This window comes from Falco punctatus, assembly GCF_963210335.1.
Source record: "Falco punctatus genome assembly, chromosome: 2".
Classification (NCBI taxonomy): Eukaryota; Metazoa; Chordata; class Aves; order Falconiformes; family Falconidae; genus Falco; species Falco punctatus.
The window spans coordinates 115415732-115425414 of record NC_137581.1 but is presented as its reverse complement, the minus strand read 5'-3'; the positions used below and the strand labels follow the sequence as shown (position 1 = coordinate 115425414).

The following is a 9683-nucleotide window of genomic DNA, read 5'->3' as shown; positions in this document are numbered from 1 at the left end:
GTAAGGGCGGCCGGGGGATGGAGGCGGGGGGGGGATGCTGCGGTGCGGGCGGGCTCCCGCTAACTTTCCGGCGGCCGCAGGGTGCGAGGGGCCTGGGGCCGCACCTCTGCCCGGCCCGGGGCAGCGGGGTGGTTGCCGAGGCCGGTGTCGGGGCGCTGGGGTGCTCAGCAGCTGGGGATCCCCCCGGTTTTGCCCCCCCTCCCCCCCCCCCCCCCTTCCCCGGCCGCTAGAGGGGACAGAGGGAGCGGGGGACCGGGCGCCGCCGCCCCTTCGTGCCGCCTGTGCCCGCCACCCCCAAAAGTTGGGGGTTTGGTGAGAGCGAAGCAGAGGGGCTTTGGTATCCCCCTCCCCGTGCCGCAGCCCCCGGAGGGGCGAGGGGCCGGTCCCCGCCGATCGCCCCGGGGGCGATCGGCGGGGACCGGCCCCTCGCCCCTCCGGGGGCTGCGGCCACCCCTGTCGGGACCGAGCAGCGGAACGGCAGTTACCTCCCGCTGAGGGCGAGCGGTGCCATCGGCTTTTTTTTTTTTTTTTTTTTTTTTTTTTCTTAAAATGTGTTTTTTAAGGTTTAACTTAGCTCCAGCCGAACGCAGAGCGGCTGCGGAGCGGGGCTGCGAGAGCTCGGTGCGCCGAGGGGAATCGCTCCCCCTCAGCCAGCTGCCCTTAATGCCCAGCTAGCACCCAGTCCTGCCCTTGGCACCCCGTTTTGCCGTGCTACGCTGTGATTGTCCGAAAAAAAAAAAAAAATCCCATTTCAAGGCTGGCTTTGTCACAGGTGCGTGCTCATCGTCTCTTCCTGAAGGCAGGCTTTGAATTCCTTAGGTTGTAAACTGTGCGTTTCAGCAAAATGCCTCTGGATTAAAGGGAATTGTCCTGTTTAGAAAAATAAAAATGCACAGCACATCCAGAGGATATCGGGTTTTCTTATGAAGAACTGAAAAAAACCCACCAACAACCTTATAACTGATCGTGAAACATCGATATATGTTATTGAACATCTGGATAGAGCAGCGCCTTTCCTTAACTGTTTGTTTGATGTACATCTCTCTGTTTATATGGAGGATGTAGGATGCCTCTATTCCTAAATTGGGAGTGTCTCACCTACTTTTAAAATTATTTTTGTATGATTTAGCTTCCATCTGACGGAGTTTTAGTGTGACGTGAGTGGAAATGTGGGGACTGAAGGGTAGCCCTCTATGTTGCTTCCGACAGTAATTATTTCACCCACTGTTACTGAAAGGGCTGGAAACAGCTATGGTGGAAAGTGACGATCAGAGAAAACAAACTGGGTTTAGTTGTGGAGTACTCTCAGATCTGTAGTTCATATATTCTCACACTGCTGTTTTACAATCTGTTTTCAGTGGTCATTGTATCCCTACGGGTAACAGTAAGAGGAGAGAATACAGTATCTAGAAGATAGGAAAATATGATGGTATGGCCACAGATACCCTGAGCAATCAGGGTCACTTGTGGCCTGGATGTTCCTTTACCTCTTGTGCACTAAACATGATGAATAATTTCAGTTTGTAATTGCATAACATAGTCACATCAATGCTGTATTAGATTTTACCCTTACACGTGTCTTAGAAAATGTCAGATTTTCCAAGTAGCACAACATAGCTTTTTTCCTTTTCTATCACTCATTAGTGCATGCTAATGTCGGCTATGTTACCACAAGGCCTAACAAGATACATGAATGTGGTTTAAAAAAACAATAAATCTATTCACTGTGTTATAGAATGACCGAGGCACAGTGTCTGCATCAAAGGTGAAGAATTTTTATTAAGTAATACTCATCAGCTTAGGTTTCTAAACTAGTATTTGATATCCTAGGATTAAATTAATATTGTTTAAATAGTGTTTTAAAAACTAGGTGAAAAGGGGTGGGAGGGAATAGTTACCAAAATCAATTTAGGCCAAAGAAAAGGCTGTCAAGTGGTTTTTTTTTGATGTTGACATAACTTTTCTCAACAAGTTCAGGTACTGAGGTATTGGCTGTATAAGTATTGATGAATTACCTAACTTCTGAACAACTTCTCTTTCTGCGCCTTGTTTCAAAACTTACAATGAAATGAGCGACCTCTTGTCTTTGGTACTGTCATTGTACCATAGAAATCAAACAATAAGTGTAACTCAACAAAGCATATGCAAACCGAAAATTTATTGAATTAATACAGGTGCTTTAAAACGCACCCCCCACCTGATTAATAAAATGCTAGCAGAAGAGTCTACTTTTAATGATGAATTTCTCTAAATCCAGGAATTGGATGAAAGAAAATTAGTACAATAAAGAAGTTGCCCATTGTGTAAACACTTAAACGTGTAAGTATAAAATGCCAGTTACTAACATTTGGAGTCCCAGCTGTAAAGAATTTCTTGAAATCTTGTGAGAAAAAAGCACCCCCAAACAAACTCTGAAATTTTCATAAGGTGATATTTTCAGAATGTACGTCTTGAGAACATGTTTGCTGTGGGGTTTTCACTAGTAATAATAATAAAAACTTAGATTGGCTTTACTATCTGATATATTTAGTCTTCTATTTTGTATTTACAAACATACCAGCATTAATACTAAATGGGAAAGGAATGTTTTGTATGGGTTTCTTGATTGCTAGGGAGAAAAAGGTGTAAGGGGAATACGTTTATTAACCCGGCGCAGTAAACAGGCAGCCCTTCCACTTCATTTTTAATGGTTTATTTCCTCTTATTAAAGAGGGATTTTTCAGAGAATTAATATACTCCAGTCTTATAAATTATTGTTATTACTGTGTTGGGATTAATCTTTTTGTTCGTTTTATTCAAACAGAAAGATGTATTTTTTTATATAGTTCCAAGACTCTTAGGTTGTCATTCTTCACCCAGTAAATCAATGCGTGGCGTTTTACAGTATCTGTAGCAAGGCAGACACAAACAATACTATTGACAGGGAAGTGAATTTACTCATTCATCTTAATGGAGTGGTAAGTTCAAAAACAAATTATGACCACGCCAAGGGCTAGCTGTTACTAGAAAAACCCTGTAGGTAGGCATAGCCATGGAGCTGCATAGGAACAACGTACCACTGCAGTCTGAAACCAAACTGCTTGGAACATAAGCCTTAATTAATGGCGTAGGATGAGTGCTTGCATGTTCATCTAAATTTTCATTAGTTGTCCATGACATCCAGTTATGAACAAGTTGCATTATTAGGCAGGATTTCAGCCTGTGTTGTGGGATTGTTGTTTGGTTGCCAGAACGCAATGAATTAGACAATTGCTCTCAAACCTTGAAACTAGATAATAATAGCATCTGAGCTGTGAACTTCTTTGTGCAAAACATGTATGACCTTTTAAGACAAAGGTCGCATCAGGTAACAGCTTGACCGTGTCTTTTGCTAAGCATCCATGCCTGTATGTTTCCACATATATGTAAAATGGAAATAATATTTTCACCCTGGTTTCTTTCAAACTGTATCTGTAATGATATGACACCAGACGATTAATTTCTGAAGTAAACTACAGAACTTACAGAGTTGATAATGCATCAGGTCTACCGGTGAACTGTAAAAGCAGGCTGTTGCTTTTTCAGTTACTAGGTATCGATACATCTTGTCAGCTTATGCAAGGTTGGTCTTTTTGTGCTTCCTTCTAAAAGGCACCTGCATTAATTTTCTTCCTCATATCAAAAAACCCAAACCCCGAGGTAAGAAATAATGTCAAATTTAAGTTCCAAAATTTGTATAGCCTTTATTTTCACAGTGATTACACTAGATGTAAATTGGGTAGCTCAAAGTAGGTAATAAAGCTTTTTGATTCTGGTATTAAAATCTCAGACAGATTACTAATGACCTTGAGTTATTCATCAGTTCAAAGAAGTTGGCTTATTTTTATTCACATATTAATTTTTACATAAACGCAATCCATCACAGCTAAGCACTCTGTCTGAATACAGCACTCAGAATTTTCCTGTAGCAATAAGGAGACTTGGTGTCCGTGGGGACTGAACTTCTCTCTGAATGAGACTGGTGTTTCACTGCTAGAGGGTATCCCTTACTTTGGAGGGCTTAAGGTACTGTGAAGAAGGCTGTGCTGCAGCCTGTGTTGTACTCATCCTGATGGATTTTGATGTTAAGTTTTCCAGCAAGTATTTTTTGTGAGCATTTTCATCGTTCCGGAAAAATGAGAGAATGGAACAAACACAACCATTGCAGTAAAAGTGTGTCATTCCCTTTTAAGTATGTAAAGTCATGAGCAAAATCATACTTCAGTTTCAAGCTTTTAAGAAATTTTAAAAAATACATTTTTACCCACGCATCTCACCTCCATATAGATTTGAGTGCTAATGAGGACTTTGGAACCTCTGAAGCTGAAGATACACATAGAATGACTTGTTATCCCAAAGCCTCGATTTGTGTGCCATAAGTATGAGATGCACAAATTTGCAATTAATGCTTCGTGATATATTCCTGGTGTTGTATTTGGCAGTACCAAGTGCTGTTTGGATATTGTTAATAATTTGTTTTGGACGAATGAGAATGATCGGTATGGAAATATTAAAAAATGTATCGCTTAAGCAGATACAGTTTAAAACTAGGTCAGTACAGCAGTTCTCATGTAACATGAGGGTGTGAAGGCACCACAGAGGAACTAAAGTGTTTCCAAAAGTATACAACGTGGCCTTCTTGAGGAAGGCGGCAAGTCAAAATTTAAGCTAAATGTTACAAGGAGGTATGGAAAGCCAAACTTAAGAGAGCAGCTGACAGTCAGTGAGCAGTGGTTTTTCCATCTCTCATGATTTATTCAGGGAGCAGTGTTTCCAGTTTCAGCCAGCATCTTGCCTACAGCAGGAAACAAGCCAGTGTAGTTCCTAGAAACCGGACTGACACCAGCACAGAGGGGATGACCATACCTCACCTGCCTACTCTTCTGCGGTCCTTTTCAACATCTCCCGCTGGCTGCTCTCAAACTGGCCCTCGGTATTGGATCAGATACACTTGAGAATGGTCCAGTATGACCATTCTTATCCTCCTGTGCATTTAACAGTTAATTTTTGGCCAGGTGTCACTTCTTTTGGCAAGTCAAGTAGTTTACAAATGAGAGAAGGAAAAAGCATGCAGGAAATGCAGTGTTTTCTTATGCAGATCTCCTCTGCGTTTCCAGATACATGTTTTTAGGTCAGATTACTTAAATCTGAACGATGGGTTTGTTTAGGGTATCTGATGTTAGACTTTTCACTTGCGGATTTCAGGAAAGTCTGAAAGTTCAGTAAATTATTTGTCAGTAAGATATAGAGTAAGTTACTATTCGGTTCGTTGGCAATTTTTGAAAAAAATGAAAACCCTAACATGTTTAAAACTCCTTTAACTGGATATTTAGAAACTGATACAATATGCAATATGAGAAGCATTTCAGTTTTTTATATCCCAATATAGCACAGCTATGTTAGCATATATTCTTATACCAGCTGTGTGTGTAAGGTGGAAGGAACATATCCGTGAGGATCACTGAATTTTTCTAACCGCACATTGACATAAGAAGAGGCTAGTCCTTCATTACGCCCCTTGACATGCTGAACTCTGTGACAGAGAGAGAAAATGGTAAATAGTGTGGAAACAGACAAGTAGGGAAAGAAAGTATTTGTCCAAAATCTCTGCTGACCTCCAGGAACCATGTTATTGTGCAGGAGAGGTCAACAAAAAAGGATCTATTGTGAACAGTGTATCTTGAGAAGCTGGTTTTGAACTTGTAAATGATATACTAGTATTTATGATAAGGGGTTGGAACTGAGAATTACTACTGAAAAGATTTCTCTTGCATGATAAAAATGCGAAATTGTTTGCAGGATTTCCTTCTGGTCTATACAAATCAGCTTACTCAACTTCATGAGAAAATGATTCTCCAGACCTTTCTCTTAGATTACTTTCTAATTGTTGAGTGCCACTTCCTTATCATTTTTGGTTTTGTGAATTTCTCTCTTGGCAACTTCTGTAAAATTCAGGATTTTTGTACTAATGTTTGTTTTTTTTCTTACTTGGAATAGGTTTGTATGACCTGTTAAAAACATAAAGAACTATATTTTTATCTAGTAATTTATTTTTAGGGCTTTTAAAATGCATTTGTAAACATTTCTTTCAATTTCTGTGCTTATTTGTCAATAATCATCACTCTGTCTTCTGGCAGAATATTTCCAGACCATACAAAAGCCTGTAAAATGTAACAGTGACATTATCTTCAGCTGGTTTATGTCTCTTGTAATCCCCTTAGTTAGTCTTCCAGCCTACTACTTATTCCAGCAATCCTTATACTAGTTCCAAGGATGCTTTCATTATCAATCTTGCAACACCTTTTTTTCTTTTGTGTAGGTAGGTTATTGATCGTTCCCACATCTAAGAATAAGTCTGTTCAAAATAGATAAGCATCAAAGAGAAGTCACTTCAATTAATTCAGCATCTGTTTTTAACGTAAGTACTAATTTTAATGTGTTACAGAACACAGCTTAGAGACCAGTCTTGGTTTTAAATCCACTCCATGTTTTATAAAGATATCTGAAACTTGCTAATCCATTATATTAACAAAGAGCAACCCAAAAGCATCCCAACAAAACAAATGCCTCAACCTGTAAGCCAGCAGATACTATTACTTTGCTTTATGAATCTTTCCACATTCTAAACCCCTAAAGCCTCAATAATTATTATGTATATTTAAAGAAAGTAGGGGTATTTTGATCTTTAAACTAAGACTAGATTAAGAAAATGCTGTAATATTCTTAACTGACATTTCTTTTGGTGGCCCAGTAGGATCAGTTTTTTCAAAATTCAAAAACATTTATTTCATGGGGAAATTATATCTAGATTGAAAATAAATGTTCTGTGGAATAATCTCAGGATTTAAAATCTCTAAATATAAAAAGGTGACATTCACATTTAATAACAATTCGGAAATCTTGATTCAAAACTCTAGAAACATTTAGTATTAAAAAAGTCTTAATGATATAACACAACATAGAATAAATTGTACGAACAACGAACGTCAAACAGACTTGAAACAAGGTCAATTAAAAAGAAGAACTTTAGCTTTGAATCTTTTTCCTGTTCTTCAAAAATCTGTAAGGAATGGGTTACTATAAAATCTATTTTTAAGTTGTCCCAATGTTTTTGAGGTTCTATCCCTAACTCTCACCACATACGCTTCTCTGCCAAACCCCGCACCACGGCTCAAAGTTCTGTGTCACTGTGACTTATCTCTATGCAAAGAAGGGGACAAGCTGAAATTTTGAGGAAAGGTGAGGTCCTGATTTTTTTTGTATTACCCACCAGAGGTGGCCATGCTTCATTCACTTGGTCACCAGCTTTGTGACCCTTAACATTTCCTTAACTGTGGTGTTAATGTTGCTTGAAATCCTCTTCTGGGAAACGTGGGGTTTGAGGGGGGCTGGTGCAGCCCAGAAGTCCACACAGGATCTCCAGGAGGCTGCTGTGGTGGAAGCTGCCTGTCCAGGGCTGGCCTCTGTCCGTGGGTGTCTATTCCTTCTGCCAGCTGGTACAAGACCGTCCCACCATAAGAAACGTGGAAAAAGTCTTTCTTGTTATCGCCTTTCGTCCACTTTCACTTTTTCTTCCACTGTCCCCTGTTTTGTTTGTGCTCATATTTAAGATTCTACTTAATATCTCTAGGAAAAAACAAGAATTTAAAGGTGTAATACTCTTTTATTTTAACAGAAATTCTTGGTTTGTGTTTAGGTAGATTTGTAAGAGGCTGATAGACTTGTTTTTTGGGTTTTTTTTGTTTTTTTTTTGTTTTTTTTTGTTTTTTTTTTTCCTTTTAGGAGAGGTGGTTTTATTTGTTCTAAGTTGACTGAATTCCAGGCAGTCTTTGGAGGTGTCTTAACTGTTTGCTGACAGGTTCTCCAAAAAGAGCAATACCAGATTAATGAGGGCTAGATGCACAGCAGCTCCCTGCAGGGCAGGGCAGCTCTGTTGGATAGCATAAGCAATACTCGCGTGAGAAGCAGTAACATGAGCAATCTGGAGTGAACATTTTAATATACAGATATGTTAACTGCATTTGTGATACAGCATTCCTTCATGGCAACAGGTTCTTGAAATTACACAGGTTTTAGCATCGATTAAAATCAGTGCTGTGTCACTTCCACGCAAAGGAAAAGGTGGGTAGTAGGCACCATCTGTAACAAGCTACTGTGAAGGTACACACAGAATGAGGACATAGTGAAAGGTGTATTTACTGGGATCTCTACTGTCTCAATCCATTTAATGGCTTCTGCACCTAGAAGAAAAGGGGAAAAGTCACATATAGCAAACAGTATCATTGATGCATGTAATGAGTGATTTGTTTTGGCTGGGGACCTTTGGTTAGAGCGCGCTTGCTGCTGTAATTTGTATTCTCTGGCTGCTGGTTGCTTCTTGGCTTAAAATAAAGGAATAAAAGAATGAATTGGAAAGCATTCTGTAAAATAATGCACTAGCATTTTAATCTTGGTAAAAGTGATTATCTCCCTGAAATTTCCTGGGCCGGTTTTCCCAGTGGGTTCCAGCTGCTGGTTTAAAATCAAATTCTATAGGAAAAATTCTGCAAAAATTTAGAATTAAATTGCTGAACTATATTTTGGACATATTAAAAAAAATATATGAAAGGGGGCCTAGCCATTTTTTCTGTAGCGCTTCTGTTCTTCGTGGCTGGAAATTGATTGCATGAAAAGCATTTAGATGAGGGATTCATATTTCAAAATGTGGTTTGGATCCAGCACTTTCTGCTAAACAAAGTGGGGCCACATAAAATTGCATAGTCCTTCATGTTGTGCCTGTTGTGTCTGGCTGCTGAAGATCTTTGAAGGGGAAGGTAAAGGAAATGTAAAACCTTTGACTCTGTTAGATTGCTTCTGTTTGTATTGCTGGAGTTGCTAAATGCTCGCATGCCAGAATAATACAGCAGGAACACCCACGCAGAGGGTTATGTTAGATTTAATCATTCAGTTTAGTGGACTTTATTTTTTAGAGGGGCATTTAATTTAGGTAGATATGAATACTGTTAGTATTTAGGAATGAAGAAACATGATGAGAGGTGTGGTACATGTAAGCTTCTCAGCCAAACTCGCACTCAGACTGCCATCAGATGTGATGGAAACCCAGACTCTTGTTGATGCTATGACAGCAGTAGGAACGTTTACCCTGTGATTTTGGTATATGATAAAAAAAGGTTGTTAAGTTACAGATTTCCACACTAAGAATTTCAGAATTAGCTATTTCCTTCTTTAAGAAATACAGAGAAGGATCTCATGCTAAGGGTAAGAATTTGCTTTTGTAAAATTGTCCGTATTGGAGGTGATAAAGATGTGTTGTATTCAAAGGAGGAGGAATGATTGTGTATACTGCACAAAGAAAAAAGGTCTGCTAGAGAAAAACTGCTTCTGAAGAAATCTGGGATTGTAAAAGTCAATGAGGAAATCAGATGGTATTCCATGTCATGTTAATGGTTCCTCTTGATGCAGATGAATATAATGATGTTATCATATACTCCATTTTTCTATAGGCTATCTAAAGGGCATCTCATCTAGTGTAGAGAAATGAATGCATTTGGTGATTGGAAGGAGTCCAACGTTTCTTGTAGCCGACGTTTAATACATGGCTCTGTGCAAATATTAGGCTGCATGCAGTTATTTTTTCAGTGTTGAATCACTTCAAAACTATTATT

At 39.4% G+C, this 9683-nt stretch overlaps 1 protein-coding gene across 5 annotated transcripts in view; it reads left to right on the top strand.

The window, feature by feature from the left end:
• Positions 1 to 9683, top strand: part of EPHA6 (EPH receptor A6) — a 564169-nt gene that overhangs the window by 36532 nt on the left and 517954 nt on the right. The window lies entirely within an intron of this gene.